The sequence below is a fragment of the Pteronotus mesoamericanus genome, unplaced genomic scaffold, assembly GCF_021234165.1.
Source record: "Pteronotus mesoamericanus isolate MK-2021 breed Mesoamerican mustached bat unplaced genomic scaffold, CSHL_Meso_final scaffold_507, whole genome shotgun sequence".
Lineage (NCBI taxonomy): Eukaryota > Metazoa > Chordata > Mammalia > Chiroptera > Mormoopidae > Pteronotus > Pteronotus mesoamericanus.
Window position 1 is genome coordinate 14,167,594 of NW_026555319.1, and position 23,851 is coordinate 14,191,444.

Consider the following 23,851-nt stretch of genomic DNA (forward strand, 5'->3'; position numbering starts at 1 on the left):
GTAATTGCTCATTCTCTCAATTTCCACTTAAAGTTTTAGAAAGAACATTGGAGTCCTTTTTCCAATATTATGTCACATCCATGAGACCCAAGAGAGCTGATTGTTGACTTTCTGAATATAAATCCTTCAAGATGAGATACTTGCATTTGTCTCCAAAATCACTCTTCCATATGTGGCTAGTCTATCCGCAAGTGGTTTTATAATGAGATAAAAATATTCAGATAGTCGTAGGGAACACCCACAAATGCTATTTTACAAAAGTGGTCTTCTTAAGTGTTCACAACACCCTATGGTGTCGCTGTTATTATTCTCTCCCGTTTTTCTGATGGGAAAAGTGAGGCCAGAAGCTTGGAATCACTGGGCCAAGGCTGGTACTGCTGTGCCTGAACAGAGCCAGGATTTGAACCCAATGATAGAGCTCCATGGTGCCAGGTAAGACCTCCCCATCTCACAGCGCCATAGGCCATCAGCCCCATCTCCCAACATCCCCCCAGACAGACCCTGCCTCTCTGCTCCCCACAGTTATACCCGGCCCCATGATTCAGTGAAGCTGAGCTGTTTTCCCGACAAGAACATAATTCTCCCAGAAAAGCAAGCTTGTGATGTTGGGGGGGCGGAGAGGGGGTGGCAGGCAAGAAATCAGCACACAAGCAATTAAAACAAATAAGATTTAAAAAAAAAATATATTGCTTCCTCCGCACACACTGGCTGCGGATGAAGGCGGAGGGTTGCTCAGATGCTGGGTGCTGTTCTGTCGCGGGGACAGATTCCGCTAATTGAACCCCCATGTAGTGCAGGGAGTGGGGGGACCTCCGGAGCGATCCATCTCCCCTGGCAGGCTCATTCCGGGAGGCGAGCAAGGGAGGCTGGCCTAGCACCGTACAAGACTAATATCTCCGCGGCGCTAGGAACGCCAGCAGTACACCCTCGTTTATTTTTCGGGATTTTTTTTTTTAATAGGACTGACGTGGCAGTTTTCCCCCTGATTTTTCAAAGCTACACTTATTTACTGCTCTTTGTGTGTCTTCAGAGAGAAGTGAACCCAACCTTGCCTTCTTCAAGAGCCGACGGGAGAGGAAGGTCAGAAAATGAAATTATCCATGGTCTTAAAAAAAAAAAATCAAATTCTGTATTTTATATTTACATACAATTAATGCAAATTCTAACTGCACAGAAGGGCATATAATTAAAAGGTTAATTGCTCTTCTTAAAATATTTCTCCATCTGACAAATATTTTTGAGTACCTACTATATACAATACTTTGCACTTACTATGTACTGGACGCTAGGGATATAGATGTGAACGAACAGCAATGCCCTGACCCACTCCCTATCCCCAAAGGTAACTGATGCTTAATGTTTACTGTTACTGCATTATCTTTCCATAAATTGTTAATTCTGCATTAGAGGCATATATGCTTATCATACGTATCATATACATATATCTTTCATATACATATCTTTTTAAAATAAATTAGGTCATATCAGGGACTATGTTCTGCTCCTCAGAATGATTTCTTTTTCTTTTTTTAATTTAACAATACATATGGGACATTTTTTCCATTTTAACAAATAAAAATCTGCCTTGTCTTGTTCTGAATAGCGGTGTGATACTCCAGACTGTGCCTGTAGCAATATGCACTTTAGCCCCCATTGCTGGACATGTTGATTGCCTCCAGCTTTAGGCATTGCAGCCAATGCTGCAGTGAGCACCCCTGAACAAAAGTTCTGTTTTCATAAATGTTGAAGGAACTCACGGAGGACCTCTGTGGTGGTCACCCATGTTGCTGACCTCATATATCTTGCTCTCCCCCGAGGGCTCAGGGTGGAACTGCACTTCCTTGCCCACTTAGAGATGAGTGTGGCCACAGGACCGGCTTCAATGTCATGTGTCATATCCTTCGTGCATGGAAGCTTTAGGACTGCTACACTCCTCTTTTTTTTTTTTTTTTCCCCTTCTGCCTCAGTGACTAACCATGCTCCAGAAAGTGACTGTTTCACCCACCAAAGTGCTAAGCTACAGGTAATAGAAATGTACAGCAGACCTCCCAGCCAACCTGCCATGGACATTTAGGGTAAGCCTGAAAGAAAAGCTGTTGTTTCACACCATTGGGATTAAGGAACTATTTGTTACTGCAGCAAAACCCAGTTTATCCTGACAGACACAAGCTTCTACACTTCTTCCATTTTATAAACAGGGAAGTGAAGTCTACATTTATTTCTTCTAATCACTCAATTTAAATCTTTTGATGCTTCCACCACCCCAAGATGAGAAGTCATACTTCTTAGCATATTATTAATAAAATTTGGTTATTTTATAAGAACATACCAACCATTTCAGTATAATTTCCACCAGATATACCTTGTGCCCCAACCATACCTAAGACCTACCATACCTGTAGATACCCCTATATGGTCTCTGCTCTTCCCTAGGCCTGGGATGTCCTTCCCTGCCTTTGCTTCAGGAAGAACTCCTACTCATCCTTCAACACCCAGCTCAAAGAGATGCCCATCTGTCAAGCCTTGTCTGGCCCACCCAGGCAGCTGTTTCTTCCTCTACCTTAAATGACCCCCATGCAAGACAGTATCACACTCTTTCTTAATTGTTTATTTATGTGACCATTTTCCCCCATCCTATGATCAACAGCATGGATTCTACCTTATTCATCTCTCCCCAGTGCCCTATACAACATCTAGCACATGGTGGATTTTAGGTAAATGTTTTATGAATGAATGAGTGAATGAATGAATGAATGAATGAATAGATGAATGAGTAATCTTGACCTTCTAGCCCTGCCCTCTACAGCACTGGTCTTTCCTTTCAGAGTCCATCCAGTATCTCATTGCTGAACATCTACTACATGGTATGTTTTCCTGCCCAGCTTCCAATATAAATGGGCAGGAGAATGATGTCAGACAGAAGGTTTCAAGATGCCAACATCATTCCTTTAAAGAAATCATTAAGGTCTGCACAGTAAAACAGTAAGGCAGTTTGGCTGTCCCTCAAAAAGTTAAAGAGGGAATTACCGCATGACCCAGCCATTCCACTCCTAGATATAGAACCGAAAGAATTGAAAACAGGTGTTCAAACAAATCCTTGTCCACACACATTCATAGCAGCATTATTCACTATAGCCAAAAGGTGGAAATAACCCAAATGTCCATCAACGGACGAGTGGATAAATAAAATGTGGCCTATCCATACAATGAAATATTATCCAGCCATAAAAAAGAATGAAGTACTGATACCTCCTACAATATAAATGAGCCTTGAAAACAATATGCTAAGTGAAAGAAGACAGACACAGAAGGTCACATATTGAATAATTCCATTTATGTGAAAGGTGCTAAACAGGGAAATCCAAATACACAGAATGTAGATTGGTGGACGCCAAGCATAGGGTCATCTGGGAATGATGGGAATGTTTTGGAACTAGAGGGAGGTAGTGGTTGCACCACATCATGAATGCACTAAAAGCCAAGGAAGTGGCTTTAAAATAATCAAGTCAATTTCATGCGAATTTTGCCTCAATTAATTTTTTTTTAAAGTAAAATAAGCAAGAAAGGCAGCTGGTACATTCCTTCCAGGCCCCCGTCCTGAAAGCAGCAGGACAGGGCAGGCATTCTGAGCAACCGGCGCTGAGCAGCCTGTTTCCCTGAGGGTAGCGCCTGTGAGGGGACAGAAATGAAATGCAGGGTGTCAGTGGGGTACAAATACTAGAGAGAGAGACAGGGACACAGAGACAGGGGCCCAGAGACAGGGAGAAACCTGAAGCAAGGGAGAGAGAGAAACAAAGCGAAAAACAGAGAAACTCAGAAGAAGAAATCGAGGGGAGAGGACGAAGGGGTCCTGGATGAATTAAGCAAGCCAGGAGGACCCAGAGCCCTGATGACTCCCTGCTGGGTGACATGTAAATAGAGAGCTGAGAAAAAATAAGCAAAAAAAAAACCCAGTTATTTTTTTCCTGGTGACAAATCCATCCTATAAGCCAAATGGCGGCTGAGCCACAGGCTTTTGTATGGTGGCCTGGGGAAGGAAGGCCACTCCACCAGCCCCCTCTGGGGCTCTCTGGAATGATTGGAAGGGGGGCGTCCATGCTGCATGGGCCTGGGCAAAGTTTTCCTCCTGCGAGCCTCACCTGCCTCAGTTCTAATTAGAGTACATTGTATTTTCTGAAAATGACCACAGCAGCATTTTCAGAAGCTTGCCAAACAGGAAGTGCAGACTAATTTTTCTCCTTCGAAAAGTGGGTGGGCCTTTGCAACTCCAGGACTTGAATGAATGCATGGCTTCCGAGACAAGGTCATGAAAGGTTATATGGCTTCTACCTGGCGCTTTCTCCTGACATTGGCCTTTGGAATGTGGCCGCCACATTATGAGGAAGCTCAGACCATGTCGGAAGGTCACAGCCATATACAAGTGTTTCACCCAACAGTCCCAGCTAAAGACTCAGCCCACAGCTCCCATCCTGACATCAACCTTCATAACAAGGCATATAAGTGAACAAGCCTTCAGAGGATTTCCACTCTCAGCCTTTGATCCATCCGTCCTGAATCCTGCCCAACTCACAGATGCATGAACAAAGTTAAGTATCATTATTTTAAGCCACTAAGTCTTGGTGATGGAAGGAACAGCTCAGTGCCTGGCACATTGGCATCACTCCCAACATGTTTGCCGCTGACAGATGTGCAGTTCTTGAAGGGCTTCCACATCACCTATAAGGTGAATGATCCGTCATTGCTATGGGCTGAATTGTTCCCCCACTAAATGAATATTGTGTTCCCTGAAAATTCATATTCATATCAAGTTGGAATCCTAACCCCCAGTCCCTTAGAATGTGACTGTATTTGGAGATAGGATTTTTAAAGAATCCTTTAAGGTAAAATGAGATCATTGGGGTGGGTTTTAATCCAATAGGCTGATGTCTTTGTGAGAAGGAGAGATCATGACACACTTTCAGAGGACAGACCACGTGAAGAGAAAGGGACAAGTAGCCATCTGTATGTGCAGAAAAAAGGCCTCAGAAGAAACCAGCCTTGCCAACACCTTGATCTTGGATTTTTCAACCTCCTAAACTGTGAAAAAAAAAATAAAAGTTCTGTTGTTTAAGCCATTAGGTCTGTGGTACTTTGTTATGGCAGCCCTAGAAAACTAATAAAATCATCGAACCCATTTTACAGATGGGAAAACAAAACTCTAAGAGCTGGTGCCTCATCAGACTCAGCAATGGAGTGGGCTGGGATCCCTCCCACCTGGTGGGGGTCGACCCCACGAGCTAGGTCTGAGCACGGCTGGAGTAAACCAGCCGTGACTGCGAAGAACCCCAGGCTGCACCCAGGGCAGACATTGCCAACCCATCCCCCAGCCCAGGTGTGGCCTATGTCTCCTTCTCCAGCTGAGAAGTCCCACGGGGGCCATCGAGGACCAGAGGAAGAGTTGGCACCACTCAGAAGGGCCTGCCTGAGGCTGCCCTATTGGGGTTGCCCTTCGGGCGCAGCCTCTGAGGTTCTGTGGGGTTACTGTGGTGTAACTGTCACCCCAGGACACCCTGTGATTAACTCATTAATACCATTGTCCCCTGGCATCTGTGAGATAAGCCATGATGTCACATAGAGCCTTATCCAGGAGGCAGAGCCGGGCCTACACTGGGGAAACTATTTATAAGCGATATCCTCAAAAGGAACCCTCCCCCCGCATAGCCCTCCACCATTGGGCCAAGAAAGTTTAGCAATACCCCAGCCTTGGAGTCTGAGGGACACCCAGTCTGCCCACTGGAGTTGCCCGGGAGACGGAAATGATTAGCCAGCCTGCCTCCTCCAAAGACTCTGATGGGTTTGCCCAGCAGAGGGACAGGCACAGGTTTCCCTTTAAAGCTTCCTCAGAGCCTGTGAGCCCCTGACATCAACTGCAGTGCCCACTGGAATCTGGGGGAGTGGAGTTGCTCCTGGGTTCAAGGACTTCTGTAGGCCTCCTCTCCGTTTCTCGATGGGCCAAGCTTTCAGCTACCTCAGGACCTTGGCACAAGCTGTCCCCTTGGCCTCTACTCGTTGCAGCCTCCTCATCCTTTCTCAGGCCTCAGTTTAAACGCCACCTCCTCCACGCTGCCTTTTCCTGATTACCTTGCCTGTCTTCTTCTTCCCTTCTACTCTTCCCTATTTTTCCCCTTTAGAGCTCTTAGAACATTTTCCAGTTTTGCATTCATTGGTGTTTTCTGGTTGTGTTTTGTTTACAGTGTGTCCCCCCAACGCCACTCTGCACTGTGAAGCTACTGAGCTGCAACTGTATCTGTGTCATTTACGGTGGGGCCCCAGTACTGAGCAGTGCCCAGCACGTAGTGGATGCTCAGCCTATAGAGTGAATAAGTTTAATGACAAAAAAAAAAAATCAGTTCTCTCTGGGCCTCACTTTGCTGTGAGGATTAAGCAAATTAACTTTTGTAAAGTGCTTAGAAAATTCTACCTCATGTTCAGTAAATGAGCTCGTGCACATCAAATGCTTAGCACAAGGCCTGACCTAGAATAACCTCTCACTGGAGAACGATGGTTATTATGATCATTGCCACCACCGTCGTTGTTGTTCACCCCGTGTGAGGCACAGAGTAGGAGCCTCATAAAATTCTGAACTGTCCGTGTAACGTAGCCTTGGACCCGCCACAAGGATGGAGGATACGGCCACCGCAGGAAGCCTCAGTGCTGGCCTGATGTGGGAGGAAAGCGTGGCCCAGAGCGGGCGATGCACGGGCCCCAGGTCTCCCCGCCGCCTGAGGCAGGCCAGGACCACGACCCAGAGCTCCGGCTGTCCCCTCCGTCCCCTTTAGCCAGAGCTCTTCCCCTTTGTGTAATGGTCCTGGGGGCTCCCGCGAGGTCACGGAGGTCAGGCCCACCACTGCCCCCAGCCCCAGACCCCAAGCCTGCCCCATGGTGACCTGGGTGGCCACTTGGTGGCACTGTGGAGTCGCCACCAAGAGGCCGCCACTCTGGGAGGCTCAGTCCAGTCCGGCTCAGCCAAGAGACCTCCACGGAGACAGAACCGGGGCTGAAAGGGTGCACTGCGCTGATCTCCTTGCTGATGAGAAGACACAGGCCCGCAGAGGGGTGGCAGGCCTTGCCAAAGCCACACAGCCAGTGTCAGAAGGAAGGGAAAGAAAAAAAAAAAAAGCAGACCTTTTATTGAACACCTACTATGTGCTACGTATGCAACCGTCTCGCCCAGTTATCACAAATACCCAATGATGTGAGAAATATTCTCCCCACTTTCCAGATGAGGACACTGAGGCAGAGACAGCTTAAGGGGAACTATAGCAGCGATGATGATGATGACCTCAGCCAATAATGGTCACTGAAGGCAGCGTGTGGAAATGGTGCACCAGGCCAGTCCCACAACCAGTCCAAGGCGCGGACACCAGTACCAACCCATTTAACAGAGATGGGAACTGAGGCCAGGAGAGAGGGAGCCATTTGCAGAGGTCGCACAGCCTAGAAGTGTCTGCTGCCAAGACGTGTTCTTGCACAGAGAGGATTTGACTTGTCCGTGCCCTCTCTCCCCAATATCCCGCCTCAGGGAAGCCCAGGCCAGCAGGCTCTGGGCCAGACCCAGGCCTCCAGTGACCTGGGAAGACCCCGCCTCGTCCCCAAACCGACCGCTGACAGGCCAGGGCTGCAGCCAGGAGCCTGGGCTTGCACTACAATTCGTGGTGGAGCGGTCCCTGCACTGCTTCACGTGGCTCAGTAGCCCCTGGTCCAGGCAGGAGCAAGGGGCTGCTGATGTGTGTCTCCAGGACTCCCTGAGGGGACAGAAGGCTGGGGAGAGTCACTGCAGAGCAGAAACAACAGAAAGATAACGAAGCAGAGAGAAGAGAGACAGCGGAAAGGCAGTGCCAGACATGGAGCAAGAGAGACAGAAAGACACTGAGAGAGAGAGAGAGAGAGAGAAAAGAAAACAAAGCAGAGAGGGACCAACAGAGTCAGAAAGACAGAGGCAAGGAAAGGTGCATATTAAGAGAGAGGCAGACAGAAGAGGAGAAAGATCGAGAGCCAGAAGCAAGGAGAAACAGGAAATCTCAGGGACAGACAGGAAATCTCAGGGACAGACGGGGACAAAGGGATGAGGAGTCAGAGAGACTGAGAGAGAAAGAGATGTGTTGGAGAGGGAGACCCAGAGTGAGACAAGCACCGCGAAGACACCAGAGCAAGTGCTCAGGGGACAAGGACGAAGCGGTCAGGCGGAGAGAAGCCCCAGAAAAGGCAGGACTGGGAGAGGAGGAGAGAAATAAAAAGATCAGAGGGAAGCAAAGAGGAAGGTAGGACGACAGAAAGGGCAGAGGCAGAGAGGCCTGGAGTGGGGAAGAGGGACGGAAAGCAGAGGCAGCCCGAGGGCAGGGCAGGGCAGGGCAGCAATGTGCTCTGGGGCCCTCCTGCCCAGGAGACTCTACTGGGCTCTGGACACTGGGCAGCCAGGGCCCTCCATTTACCGCCTGCCCCCACCCCCTGGAGCCCTCCCCTTGTAGCGGGGGTCTGGCCAGGGTCCAGCAGGGCAAAGGCCAGGAGGGTGGACCCCCAGGCCTGCATCTTCTACTTCCGCCCACTCAGCAAGCCCCACGTCCTCTTTTGCATAAAGCGATATTCCTGTGGGGGATGCTAATGCGCCCTGCTATTTTTGCCTCTCCTGGATTGTGGTTTGCATACATTTGCATACCCTGGGAGAATTAAGCTGGGATCATGTAAATGAGCCCACCAGCTTGGGGGTGAGGGGGGTTCCTGGCTCCTTGCCTCCCAACAGGCTGTGCAGCCCTAGCTTTCCCCCGGGGGCGCCCTGGGAAGGACCCATTGACAGGGAAGGATCAGCTGCATAGGGTCCTCATGCCAAGGCCACTGTCCACCCTGGTTTGGGGTAGCCAGAGGGAACTTACTGATATGAGACTGCCACATCCTTCTTCCAGCCTTTTGGGGCTTTTGGGATCTTCAAATAAAGGCCAAACTCCACTGGGCCCACGAGAACTAGACCCTACCCGCCCCTCTAAGTCACACTGCCTCTCCTTCTAGACACATGGAACTTGCTTTTCTCAGGGGTCACCCTCACCAAGCTTCCGCTCACCACAGGGCCTTTGCATATGCTGCCTCCATGGGCTGCAATGTTCTCCTCTTCCTTACTTACATCTAATTTATCCTTCAGACTCCAGGTGGAGTACCACGTCCCCAGGGAAGCTCTCCTCTCGCCTCTGACCTCATCCTCACAGTAGATGTCTTCAACTGCCACAGACCACCCCTTGGGGGACTGGAATTTTCATTGATGCAGTGCCTTAGCTCATGCCTGTCTCCTTCGTGAGACCGTAACTATGAGTACAAGGACCTCGTCTCCTTAAGTCAGTGCCCCCCACCCAAAACCCAGTGCTGGGTACATATGAGTTCCTGATAAATATTTATTGAATGAATGAATGATTGAATGGGGCAGGCCTATAAATTTATATTCAAAGTGGGAGTCTTCGGGAGCCCAGCCCCCAGACTCAGGCGGTGTACTGAACTTTTAAAAAAATATTCATTAAGCACCTCATGTGACTCCCCAGCATCTCCACAAGGGAGACATGGAGATGACCTGCATGTTCCAGACGAGAAAACAAAGATTCAGAGAGGGAAACCCACGGGGTCGAGGTCACACAGCAGAACTGAGCGTCCAAGACAGACCTGTGTGACCCCAGGGCCTCCAGCCCCCTGCCCTGATTCCTCCTTTGTGGGAAAAGGGAGAGTACTTTCCTTGGCCTCATGGGAGGGCTGTATACATATGCATACACAGGTGCGAATTCAGGCAGGAATGAGTTAAACCGAGTGCACACCACTGTTGTCTGACCCACTCCAATCTCACACCTTTGCGTGTGTCCATGCCGCATACATGGGTGTGCCCCTACCAGCCCACATGGATTCACAGGTACATACAGCTGGGCCTGCAGAGACTTTCACTCAGTCATTCAACAAACACTTCAGGCAGGCCCACTGTGCACCAGATACAGGGCCAGGACTTAGGGGAGTTGTGAGAATTGACGGGGCCTTGCATCCCGGGTATGTATATGCATTGCACACACCTTTGAATATTCACTCCCACAGGCACGTGTTCGGCAGGCATAAGTGTAGAGGGCCCAAGGGCATGAAGGCACAGAGGGAAGCGGCGGCGCGCATCAGGCGTCCAAGTCCCCGACACGCCCACACACAGGGGGCGCCCTGGGGCAGAGGTCATGCCTGGAGAGGACAAGTGACTTGCCCCAGGCCACTGGGTAAAGTCATCACCAAAACCTGAGGCAGGCCAAGTAAGAGAGACCACAAAGCTAAAAACCGTGGACTTGACCTAGACGGACCTGGGCTCCAATGCTCCCGCACTTACAAAGGGTCGAGGTGGGGCCTGACTGGCCAGTCCCCTCCTGGGCCTCATTTTTCCTTCCGCAAATTACAAATTGGGAAGGGTAGACACTTTCTCCTTCAAGGGCTGCGTGCGTCAGAATCTTCCATGTGCCTGACACATAGTGAGCCCTCAATAACAAACGTGCATTCTATCATCACCATCATCATTTCTCTTGTTTGGGTCTCAGGACTCTCAGTCCAGTGCTCTCTGAGCTGCCTCACGGCACTGCCCAGGAGCTGGGCACACCCCCACCGCCTCTTCCTCCTGAAGGTAGTGTTCTGCGGGCCTTCAGAGAGTGAGGCTGAGAACACAGTTAATTCTCAGACCGGCTGAGCAACTCTTGCCCTCGAAACAAGTTCTTTCAGCCCTGAAAGTTCAAGGCTTCTCCAGCTCACCAAACCAATGCTCGCTTAATTATAAAGAGACCTTCATCTGCCAAGGCAGGGGTCAGCCTGGCTGGGATAGGCATAGGGGCCGAGGGACCCACGAGATACTAGTCCCTTCATTTACATATGAGGACACCAAGGCACAGAGAGGGTAAGCAACTGGTCCAAGATGGCACAGCTCAAAAGTGGTCCAGCTGGGATTTGAATCCAGGCCATCGGGTTCTCAATCCCAATGCCCTTCCTCCAAAATGTCCAATGAACAGTGGATGGCCAGGTAGGCAACAAATTGATGGCAGGTAATGGTTGGGTGAGCGGAGCCTCCAGGAGCTGTAGAGACAGCCCTGTTGTCAGGGGATGTCTCGGACTGGCCTCATGGAACCACGTTAGGGGGCTGGCTCAGCCCAGCAGAGGCCAGACCACCCGCTTCCAGCCTGTTGGTTTAAAGAAGATATTCAATTATCTCAGCCAAGACGCTCACACGTGCTCTGATGAGTTGAAAAGGGAGAATAAGGAGCCGGCATCACGTCCTGTCAGAGATAATTAGAGGGAACATCATTTTAAAGGAAATAAGCCTGTGGCCAATTGTTCAAGATTGATTAAGTTGGTGGCCAGCACGGGCAACTGGGAAAGGGGACAGCAGTCTGCCTCGATCGCGTCGCCTGCATTCTGCAGAGGAGACTTTGACCAGGAGCCATGGCTGGGCTGGGTGGCCAGGGCGCACAACCAGCAGCCCCACATCCCACATCCTCCCTGCCCTGGGGCTGCAGGGAGCTGCTCTAATGGGAATTTGGGGCTGGATGTGCGGGAGGGGCTGCTGCTCCTCTCCAGGCAGGACAAGATTTTCAGCCTTGCTGGACCTTGGCCATGACCTGGCTGGCCTCAGGAAGAAGACACGCTAGGACCCTCACCTCGCAGCAGCTCAGGCCTTGCTGATTGAGCGTGTACCAAGCACCACTGTACCCCAGCCTGAGAGAGTGTTGCAGGCGGAGGGGGCAGTGTGTACAAAGGCCCTGAGGCAGGGGCAGGTACGACACATTTAAGGTCATGCAGGAAATTCAGCCTGGCTGGAGCAAGGGTGCCCAGGAGGAGATGCGCCAGAGGGTGCCTTGCGAAAGCCACGAATGGGCCACTGGCACTTCTCAAGCGTCTCCTCTGTGCCAGGCCGTGGGCTCCATCTGCCCTGTGAGGAAGGCGCTGAGATGAGTCAGATCACAGACGAGGCACCTGAAGGTCAGAGAAGTGAAGTCATGCGGAGGTCCCATAAGGAATACTTGGCGGAACTGAGTTCATTTTCTAACATGACTGTCCCACGAGCCCAAACCCACCTACCCTGAACCACGGCTTTCCTGTAGATTGGGGCTGAAGGTGACCTTGAAAGGCTATCTGATTCACCTTGTTCATTGCACATGATGGGAAATCTGAGCCTGGAGCAAGGAGGCGAAGGGCATACCACCACGCCGAGAATCAGGTACGAATGCACCCTTGCATCGGCCCCCGCAAGCACCATTTTAACACGCCCACAGTAAACAGATACCACTAGCTGCTATGGCAGGACCAGCGTGCTGGCTTTCTATGAGCTCTCGGGCAGTATCCTTTTGTTTCCTAGTACCTCTCCAGAGCCGCGCCAAAACAGCATCTCTGACCTGTTTGGGGTGCACATACCCTCTAGGATGCCCTTGGAAAATTCACGGTTCCAGCCACTTGAGTTTGTAAAGTGCTGCCTCCTGTACCCCCTTTGGGGAGCCACGATGTGCGTGAATCATACAAAGGTTCTGATAAGTCCTGCCGCAAACAAACCTGCTTCTGTTTCCTTAGCGCAGCCTTTCCAAAATTCACCTGAGCACAAAATCCTTACAAGCAAGACCAGAATTGAGATTTTCTGAGCGTGGTAATGGGATACAATGGTCTTGCTAACTAACACAAGCTAAGATAACCCTACTGACCTTGGAGAAAAAAAATTTTGAATATATTTTGGAGGGCGGATGAGATGAGAAAGTAAAGGAGAAATGTTTAAAGAACCAGGGGGTTCTTTTCATGCAGAGAAAGGAAGACCCAGAATAGGGCATGGTGGCCACCTTCACATCTCTGGGAGGCTCCCCAGGTGTCCTGCGGGGAGATTTTCTCTCTAGTTTCAGGGAGCTGATGTAAGACCAACAAGTGGATGTGAGTGTAGGAAAGGAGTTGAAGCTTTCACTGGAGACTGGCTGTCTTGGCAGAAAGTGAGTTCCCTGTCACCAGAAGTATGCAAGTAGAAACTGGAGGGCTCCTATATTAGGGCTGCTAAAGAATGAATTCCTCTTACAATTCTAGAGTCTCCAGGGCAAAGAAATGCCACCCATGCCCAGGCCAGGCTGAATTCCCCTCTTCTCTCCAGACTGGGCAGAAAGAAGTCAGGCTTGTCACATCCATCTGACATTAGGAAAATTCTTATAAATAAAATAGTTCCTATAAAAGCTGTATGAGCTCTCTACAGTCCATCTCATCTCGACAGTAATAAAACCAAGCCCGTAACTCCAGCGTCGTCTTCCATCTACAAGAGGAACCGCTTATTTTAAGAAGTATAAAAAGAAAAGTAATTTACAGTCTATTAACATTTTAAAAAGTGTGTTAGCAAGAAGGGTGAATATATTACTGGCTCAATGAGGGATCCAGAGAGATGCGGAAAGTGGAATCCTATAAATTTCCTTCGGTCTCCATTTTAACCTGGATTACTGCAAACTCCTCCTGAACCTCCAAACGGCCATTTGCTCGTTTCTCCCCTTCCCAGAAGAAGGCTGGGTTGAGAACGGGAGGCCGAAGGGGCAGAGCGGTGGGTCCACGAGGCAGCAAATGGGCACGATGGGGTTCCGAAGCCAGATCTCGGTTCCCTTCGTCGCTCGTTCTGCAGGCTGCCTGGCTGCTGAGAGCCTCAGGCTGGTTGTCTAATCGATGGACAAAATACATCCCAGGGCTCCTTGTTTCCTATAAAAGCTTTGGCTTTCAAGCAAGACTTGGGAGGGCTCGGTGACGGGGGTGGGGGAGGTGTCAGTGACCCCATCAGTCGCCTGGTGTACCAGAGGTCCTCCCCTAGCCTCCCCGTGCCCAGCGGAGGGGCCTTCCAGCTGCCCCCCCAGAGCTGAGCTGTGCCGTGGGCAGGGGAGCAGAGTGGGGTGGGGATGGATTTCAAACTGCAAATCAAGGGAAATACATGGAAACAATTACAGAAAGATGGACTTGAAGGAAAACAAACCGTTCTCTCCCAGGAACGCAGCCACACAAGACTAGCCCGAGGGAGGGACTGGGGTCATTTGTAAGGGAGGTGCCAGGCAGTCGGGCAGGGGTACCCCCAGAGGCAAGCACAGTCCACGTGGCTGTCGGGCTGGGGCTTGGGCACGGGCCGAGCCCTGACTCAGACCTTCACCTGCCACGACATCACCAACAAGCCCCTTCTTCCAGTGCACGTCACACACACACACACACACACAGGCCAGCACAACCTCACCCATGGGCACACATGCCCTGCCCCTTGCACACACACAGAAAACACAGTCACACATGTATGCATACACACCGACACCTTTCTCACACACATACCCACTCAACACAATCACGCAAGTGGCAAACATACATCCATCCTTTATACACATGTGCCAGTATAATCATGTGTATGCATAAATGCCACACCCGACACATATGTGTGTGTTCGTGTCAACACAATTGCCATGTATGCACACAAACATGCATGCCTGCTTAATGTACACACCCACATGCACGCACACTCCCAGTCATTTGTGTTTACTACATACCTGTGTGCACACTGTCAATATACCACGTCTTAACACATATTCCACAGACAGCCACACACCCAGCGTGTGCACACACTCTCACGCTGAACCTTCCCGCCCTCCACTGGCCAGCACAATGCACTCACAAGCGCTGCACACACACACATTGTCCCAGGAAAGTGTCCGTGGGGTGCACGCAGGGGGGCGTTAGGCCGCTGGACAGACTGCATCTCACATCTCAGCTGCCTCCCTGCCTGGGCCTGTGTTTGTGCAGCTGTTCCCTCTCCCCCACGTGCAGGGAGGGGGCAGGAAGAGCAACATGGGGGGAGGGGGCAGGCCACAGTGGCCCTAATCAAGAATTTCACACCCCCAACGGGACCAGGCCCCTCTGCAAAGCCCCCGCGCCCAGCTGGGTGAAAGCCCAAAGCTGGCTTTGTTCACAGGCTGCCGGGGACAGCAGGGGCTTCTCTCTGGACCGGGCCCCCTCCCAGTTCAGAGGGCTGGGCCCCAAACTATCTCTGGAGGGCTTTTCCGTGCCTGGGTCCTGCTTGCCCCAGCTGGGTGCCCCGCCAAGGGCCAGCAGGCACCAAATGGGCCTCAAAGAGCTCCCCCATTGCCCTTTCCCAGGCCTTGCCAGTGGGAGGTGCACGAGGGGCTGCGGGCCCCAGACCCTTCAGCCCCTGCCCGCCGGGGTTCCTAGTGAGACCGAGCGCATGTGATTTTCAGATTTGAATCCTGAGAGTCCTATTTTCAGAAATGCACGGCCAATTTTTCACACCCATTTTTCTGGCCCAGCATCCTCAAAAATGCCGCATGGTCTCACTTCTTGGCCTTTTCCCAAGCTGTTCCCCCCACCACCCATCCCGGATGCCTTTCCCTCTTAACAGAGGCAGCTCTTACCCATCGCCCTGCAAATTCAGGGCAGGTGCCTCCTCCTCTAGGAAGCCCTCTTTGCCCGCTCCGTGCCCCCCCCCCTCCTGCTGCCTGCTCTGCCTCTATCTTGTTCTTCTTGCCCTGTCAATGTCTTGCTTCACTTCTTTGTGTCCTGGACCATGACCTACCTGCCAGGGCAGGGCTGTGCTTCCATCACCATAGCAACCTCCAGACTGACCCGAAGGCTGGCACAGGTAGATTTTTGTTGAAGGAAGGAGGCATTACCCAGCAGAGATGCAGTGAAGTTTGGCTTCCATGTCTCACATTCACGAGCCTTGTGGAATGAATTAGGTCCCCGTTCTTAATTTAAGAGTTAAATAATACCACACATATATTACAGAAGTTAGGTAAATTTCCCCTTCTCTCTTGTCATTACCTAGAAAGCTGCCAACTCCTAGATTGTAATTATTCACATGAATAATGAAATTAGTACATCTATCAGCTCACTCCCTGCTCGTTACATACCTGGGAGAGCCATGTGCTCCGATTCCAAATCACCCACCTCTGGAGGCTCACGGGGCTCCGGGCTCTGGAAAGGCCCCTGGGGAGGAGCTGCACATGCATCCCCTGCACACCCTCAGCCTGGGGGCCTCTGGGAACCACTAGAGACTCTGCCCTCCACTGGCCAGCACAATGCCTTTGGGGTACACTGCTGGGTGGGGAGCTCATGTCTGATCAGCTTTTAACCACATCTGATGGGTGGGTGCAGGGCCATGCTGAACCTGCCCTGGCTGGGGGGTAGGGCTGGGGGATGGCGATGTTGGGAGGTGGACCTGACTCCTGGGTCACTCCACACTGCTGGGGGCCTGGGGGCAGGCCTCTCGGGGGCCTCTTCGACCTGCAAAGTGGGGATGACAATGACATCTGCTCTGTTGAGGATTGTGGGTAAATAGGATATGCTGGATATCGAGACGCAGACAGGCTTGGGTTCAAGTTCTGGCTTCATCCTTCATTTGCTACAGGGCTTCTCTCCGAGCCTCAGTTTCCCCCTTCTGTAGAATGAGAACAATAGGGCACGTGTAAGGATCCAGTAGCGTTCCATTGTGCCCAGCACACAGTGAGCGCACAATAAACACAAGTTATTGTGGTTGTCGTTGTCAAGGTTGGTGTTTGCTCCAGGTGCGAGACGAGCTCATTCTCTGTTATGCACTGCATGCCTCTGTCCCCTTAAATCCATATGATGAAACCCTGTCCCACCCAAGTGATGGTATGAAGGGGGCCTTTGGGAGGTTATGAGGATTAGATGAAGTCAAGAGGGTGGAGTCTTCATAAATGGGATCGCTGTCCTTATAAGAGTCAGGGGAGAGCTTGCATCCTCTCTTGGCTCTCTGTCACTGAAGACAGGACGAGCTTTTAGTCTGCAACCCAGACCAGGGCCCTCACCAGAATCCAACCACGCTGACCCCATGATCTTGGACTTGTCAGCCCCCAGAACTGTGAGAAATACATTTCTGTTTCTAAGTCACTCAGTCAATTGTATTTTTGTTAAGGAGTCTACACTGATGAAGATACTCTCCTAGAAGGAATTCTCGTCATAAAATGAGGCCAAAATAAAACCAAGAAGCCAGCGTTCGGGTTTGCCTTGCCTCTCTACTGAGTATCCCACTCCTAGATCTCCTGGAATTCTGTCAAATGCCAAGTTCTGGGTCTCCCCACCTGACTCCATTCAAACTGCCTTCCACATGGAGCTGCAGCCATGGCCAGGCATGTCAGTAAGGACTGGCCCCGTGCATGTGTGCTGTTCACTGGTTTACACACACTCATTCAGATTTTTATCCAGGTCTCACTGGAGTGACGTAAGAGGCACTGGGGAGCCAGTGAATATTTATGGGCAGGAGAGGGCTGGATTCATGGTCTGGCTTTGCAAACTGTTAAGTGTCAGCTTGTTGTGGGAACATTTGTCCAGATCCTCCCTGATCCCACAGACAAGGTCCCAGGGCCTCAACTGGTGCCATCGTTGCACCCTGACTTTGCCTCCCCAGTGCTGCAGGGCTGGCTGGCTTCCCCCCAAGCCCACTTGCCCACCACATTGGCCGATACTTTCACAAGTATCACAAAGTTGCCCTTCGGGGCGTCGAGATGATCAAGGCTGCCTTCTCCTCACTCTCACCATCTAGAACATGGCCACCACGAGCTGAGTTTCTTCACCCCGTGACTCTAATCAGGCCACAGTGCTGCCCATTTCACAGACTGGAGACAGGAAGTTCAACTCCAAGGTCATAGAGAGAATCCCTGGGAGCACCCAGCTGAGGCCACGAAGCTGGGCATCTGCAGAAGATGAGGCTACATATCGCTCATAATTTACAACCTCCTCCCCACCCCACCCCAGCCCATGGCCTGTGGAGGACGCATCGCATGTAGTAGGGGCATGTTGATAATAGTAATAAAAATAAGAGCCAACAAACTGAACACTTACTACATGCTCTATTCATTTTGTATATATTCCCTCATTAAATCTTTGCAAAGCACTTGGCCCAGTGCCTGCCACAGAGTAATAGCTCAATAAACATTTATTGAACACATGAGTGAATGCATTAAACAACAATGATGACAAAAGCAAATGTCTTGACTGCAGCCCAGTGCTGGAGTCAGATAGGTCTGGGGGCCCCTCCTTGCTCTGCGCTTACTAGCCATGTGACCTTGACCAAGTTGCATCCCTTCTCTAAGACTTGAGTTGTCCCATCTGTAAAGTGGGCCTAATTATATGTGTGCACCAGGTTGATGTGAGAATTAAACAAAGCTCGGCATACAAAGTGCCCAGCACAATGCCTTGGTCTGCTCAGAGCGCAGACAAAAGGTTTTTGTTATTGCTATTGTTGTCGTGAATGATGTCCTGTTTCCATCTGTCCACTCCACTTGCAGTCATCAGTCAGGAAGTTAGAAACCAGAGGTCACACATGCGTGGTCTGGAGGCCCCATCCGGTTCCCAGATGTGTTTTGTTTGGCTAACATGGTGCCTCGTCAATTTTTTTAAGCTGAATTAGTTGCCAGCATTTAAAGATTGGGAGAGTTCACATAGAAATATAGATTGTGGGTCCCTCACGGACACCAGAATCACGTTCACCCACCCAGAGCCCAGGTCGGCTGGAGCTGAGAAGTGCCCGCCCCTTCGGAGGACGCATGCACTCCGCGGGCTGCCCCAGGTCCCACCCCTGCGTCTTGCCTCATTCCTGTCCAGCCTCACTCACTTAGGTAGTTCACTGGCCCCCGGAGAATTCTACATGTGGAAACCCTACTCTAGATAGAGTTCTCTTCTGTGAGATCCACCAAGGAAGGGGCCAAGTCACAATCAACCAAGTGGGGCTCAGCAAAAAAAAAAAAAACAGACAAAAAGCCCACAAACACAGCTCACACTGGTGACCTGGGTTCTTCTCCCAACTTCACAGTCAGGGCCCAGAATGAAGTCCAACACCTCCTGCCCCCCAAAAGCTCCGTCACCCCCTGGATATTAAAAGCCACCCTCCCACCCATGCCCACTTGAGGACCCCACAGAGTACCCTCTGCAGGACCCCAGCGCTTCTAAGAAGTGACCAGAGAAAATGGCTCCCTTCTGACCAGGCCAGGCCGCAGCGCCCCGACTCTAATTGGGGATGCGGTAATTAGATGATGGCAGAGTGTACCCAGGGCTCAGCTTTCAGCCCGAGGTCCCACCGACAACCATCCCGTTTGGAAAGTTCGCCTGACATTCCTGAGCCGGGCCGCTTTGCCAAAGAAAACTCAAGCGAGGCTTGTCTTGGCACAGACTCAACCCCCAGCCTCAGCAGGAAAACCAAAAACATTTACACAGCTGGGGCTGCGACGCCCGCTTCCCTCAAGAGTTTGTCAGGGCTCGGACAGCTCGGCGGACTGGGGGGCACCTCTGAAGGGGCCTGTGTTCCCGAGCACGGCCAGGCCTGGCCGGCCAGACAGAAAACACTGCGGCCATCCCCCGGGGGCGAGAGAGAAGGCGCTAGAAAATAAGGGCTGCTCAGGGGTCTGGGGGCTGGGGTTAGACCCACCCACTGGTCGCCACCCCCCCATCCGACCACATCTACAAGGGTCATCCTGGCCGGCCCGCCACCCCACCTGTGCATGTTGGCCAATAAAATGATCCCAAGAAACAGCTCATGGAATTCTGGGAGCCTGGGGCCCCCATGCTGACAGCTGCAAGGGACAGTCTCTTCACCACTCTCTCTTTGCACTCGGTTCCCCTGTCTCTGTCCCTGGTGGCCTGTCCTTAGGCTTCTCCGATGCTCTCCGCATCCTCCCCCTTGCCAGGCATCCTTGGTGAGGTCCTCCTGACCTGCAGGTTCCGATGCCGAGGACTATGGGGAAGAGGTCTCGGAGGGCGGGGTTAAAAGCCAGGAGCCCAAAGGCATCGATGAGCATGCTGGGGGTCGCCAAATTATCTGCTAAGCCCCTTTCAAATCCCTCTGCTTCTCTCTGTCCCAGTCGTCCCCACCGCAGCCCAGGCCACCATCCCCTCCTGCCTGGTGGCTGCAGAACGTCCTCCCTGGGCTCCCAGCCGCAGCTCCCACCCCCGGGGACCGTTCTTTGAGCCAAAGGCAGCACAACCCCTTTCATTCTCTCAATTGTGAGATGTCACTAACATTCAGCAAAGGGCAGAAAATCTAGTTTTGCACAATTTAAAGATTAATTATCAAGCAAATGCCCGTGTAACCATCAGGCAAGAAACAGAACTTCAGAAGTGCCTACTTGCCCCTCCTCCAGCCTACTCCCTCCCCTCCCGCCACAAGATTTCATGACTCTCCTGATTTTGGTGATCATCATTGCCCTGGGTTTTCTTTAGACCTGAAAACAGCATGATTTAATTTTGCCTATTTCTGGATTTTGTATCCGTGTGTCTGGCTTCATCCTTCTAACACTGTATGGCGAGATTAATCCATGTTGTGAGGAGCTATGGTTTATTTATTTTTCGCTGTTGTATAATATTCTATAGTGTGAACATATCAACTTTTTTTTTTTTAAATCTATTTCACTGTTGCTGGATGGAGTCATTTCCAGTTTGGGGCTCTTTCACGATTGTAAATAGTCTTATCTTCTGGTGCCCAAATGCATGGCACAGAGTAAGTTCTGCAATCACAAACACATTCTGTGATGAAACAAATTTAAGAAAAGCAGCATTGCACAAAACTAAAGGGACTTGTTACCCTTCAGCACTTGTCCGAGCTGTCATTGCCTTAATGTGTCGATGTGCACGGTGACTCTCCGCCAGCTCCGCCTCTGTGCCAGGCCCAGATGATGAAGGACAAATACACGTACTTTAGGGAGTAAGTGAGGTAAATGTGAAGTATTGGCCTTAAAGCCTGGTCATGGTTTTTACTTCTTGCTGACTTGCTATGTAGGCTTAGGCAAGCCCCTTGACCTCTCTGAGCTTCCATTCTCTCATCTGCATAACCAACACAGTCTTAGGGAGAAATCGTGACTCCCTAAGAGGCTTCTTTCTATGACACTAAAGTACCCATGAACAATTGTTTTAACTGGCCAGAAAGGTTCTGAAGGACATTGGACCTGGGTCCGAAGGATTTAGGAACCCCGATGGGGAGCAAGGGGAGTATTGAATGGAATCTGGACCCCGTAGAGTTCCTTTCAGGGAAATCTAGTAGAGCAGCAGGGTCAATATGAAGGTAGCCAATAGAATACAAGAGAGAAATGATTATACAGACCAAATCACCTCATTGCCAACCCCCTTCCTAGCCCCACCCCACCATGGGAACCACCATAGCAAGGGCAGGCGGAGGTCTTATAACCTAGACATACATCTGAATGGGACTACAGTTTGTTCCTTAGGAGACAAAAAAAGCCTTACAGATGTACACACAGTATATAAACAAATATCCAATACATCTATGGGATTAAAGTTTCCAGGGTGGGGAGATAAGTAGGGAAAAATGTCTAAAAGGATTCTTTAGGAGACAATAATTTTTAAAATGCTGAGGAAACCCTAACCTATAGATTGCCAATTCAAACATCCACAGGGAGCAGGCAGGAAACAGGGAGTGAACGACATGGTGCATGAGACAATAAGGAGGAGTGGAGACTGTGGCAAACTAGCATGCCCACATGTAGAAATATATCCATTTTAAAAAACTATTGTTGAGGCCTAATAAAATACTCTGGCAGGTTAGATCAGTCCTACCATCCACTAGCTTGCAACCCCAGATTTAAGTAAAGAACCAGACCAAGCCCACTTTCTGTGGCCAATGCAAAGGCGGCACTCAGTCTGGCTCAATACCAACTGGCTGCCACCGTGTGAGATGTGGCCCCCCTCACCCCTCACACACACTATTCCAGGGTCTTCCTCACACACCCTTCCTTAGAGAGGACCCAGGCTCTGTTCCACATCCTTCACACTTACGTAGTACAGGGGTTAATGCCACATGATGCATAATTAATGATACTGAATAAATATGCAGATTGGCAATCATCCATTGACTGCTATGATCAAATTCCTGAACACAGGCTAATTGATTGGCTGCCTGTAATCACCGTATTCAACACTGTTGTCTCCAGCACATGTGCAAACCAAGCCTGGCAAGGAGGAGCCCGTGACCTTGTGGGTTCTAAGAGACATACACCCCGCACTGGAAACTTCTCTCATTGTTCTAGGTACAGCACCGTTGGCCCATAGGTTCTTTTCCATCAGTGGGCACCAATCAGGAGCCAGCGTGGGCCAGGTGTTTTGCTATCATCCAAGGAAGTATAATCATTGCCGTTCTGCATATATAGAACGAATGGTTCAGAGAGGGTACTTTGTTCAGGGGCCCATAGCTCATAGATAGAGGAGCCAGGATTCCAGCCCAGCCTGTTGATTCTAACATCTATGTTGTTTTCTTTTTCAGACGGTCTCTGACCTCCAGAAACAGCTGGTGCAGTAGGGAGACAAGGACTTTACTCACTAGTTCACCCAGTATCTCTTGGGGGCATCCCCTGGTTCAGGGGGCATCCCGGGCACAGGACACAGACTGAGAAGCTCTGCCCTCACGAGGGCCCCGTTCTGGGATGAAGAGTGTGTTTCGAGAGAGCACCCCTCCGTAAGCCCCTCAGGGAGGAGGTGGCCCCCGAGCAAGGGCCGTGAGGGGCGGAGAGCATTTGGAAAAGAGGAGATGCTGAAAGAAGTGAACGGCGAAGGCCAGGGCAGCAGCAAATGTGTGAAGTGCGGAAGTAAAAAGGGTCACTTGAGAGGAGGCAAATGGCCGTGCGTGAGGGGTCGGGGGGACACGGCGCGGAGACCACGGCGAGCAGGGTTGGGAGCCGCACACGCGGCGGCGGGACGCCTGAATGCCCGGAGGAGGGGAGGGACCAGGGTGAGACTGGGCCTGCGGCCCTCCGGAACGGGGCAGGTGACACGTGCCAGGGGCTCCCTGGAGGACTTCCGCGGGCCTTGGGCGATCGCTGTGCCTATATCTACCCCCTTCTCCCACCAGCAGCACCTCCCCCCACAAGACACACGCACCGTTCTCAGCCCTGCGCGTTTAGGTGGGAATGGCTCCACCCTTCGCTCAAAGGGTGGAGCTTGGTTGGGTTAAATCTATCAGCCTTTCTCATTGTCCGGAGCACAGAGCTTGGTGCAGAGAAAGTCACGGTTCCTCATCAGACTCCTGACATGAAAAAAAAAATAAGCTGAGACTTGGGAAAAAATCTTCCTCCCTTAAGGGAGGGTTACCAGGGGGCTATTCATTGCCTTTTAGGTGGTTCAGATTGAGGACGCGAGGCCTGCTGCCACCGTGACGGGAGCATCTGGATCATACGGGACCTGAACGCTATTCTGCACAGCTTCTCAGCGACAGAAGTCAGTGAATTCCTTTATTTGGTGGGGCGTGGGGGAGGGGGCGGGGGCAGGGGTTGATTTAAGCTGCATTAAGCTAGGTAATCTGCTTTTTTTTTTTTCAACCAAAGATTCCTGTCAGACACAGGAAAATTGCCCTTTCTAGTTTCTCCTGGTAAAATGCATCTAATAAAAGGTTGGAGCACAGACGACCATGGAACTCTCAGTAAAAGAGAGGAGGAAAGCGTGGCACCTAACCTGCCAACCTCAGCGAAATCTTTTGGGTTTTGTTTTTTCATTCTTTACTCCTCCTTTTCCCTACATCACCCCATTACCTGAGCACCAAACCCAGAGAGAGCCCCTTTTCCCAGTGTCCCTGAAGGACCTGCTCACTGCCAACAACCAGGATTTCAGTCACTTCCCTCGTGATGAAAAGTCATGTTACATTTTGCTACAAAGGGGTTTCACATTCATCCCCTCATCTCATGCCATTGAAATGAGCTAAAGGCATATAAAGAGCTTAGCAAAGGTCCACCCATGGTAAATCCCTACTACATGCCCACAGTTGTAACTCTCACAGCCAATTTTTAGGGTATATGCATTTACCCTC

General features: G+C 50.8%; 1 protein-coding gene across 1 annotated transcript in view; it reads right to left on the bottom strand.

Annotated features, from left to right (window-relative positions):
• Nucleotides 1-1,938: 1,938 nt before the first annotated feature.
• MN1 (MN1 proto-oncogene, transcriptional regulator) overlaps nt 1,939-23,851 on the bottom strand; it is a 301,983-nt gene continuing 280,070 nt past the window's right edge. The window contains exon 3 of the mRNA XM_054594120.1: nt 1,939-1,955. The gene's annotated coding sequence lies outside the window, so the exon portion shown is untranslated. The remainder of the gene's footprint in view (nt 1,956-23,851) is intronic.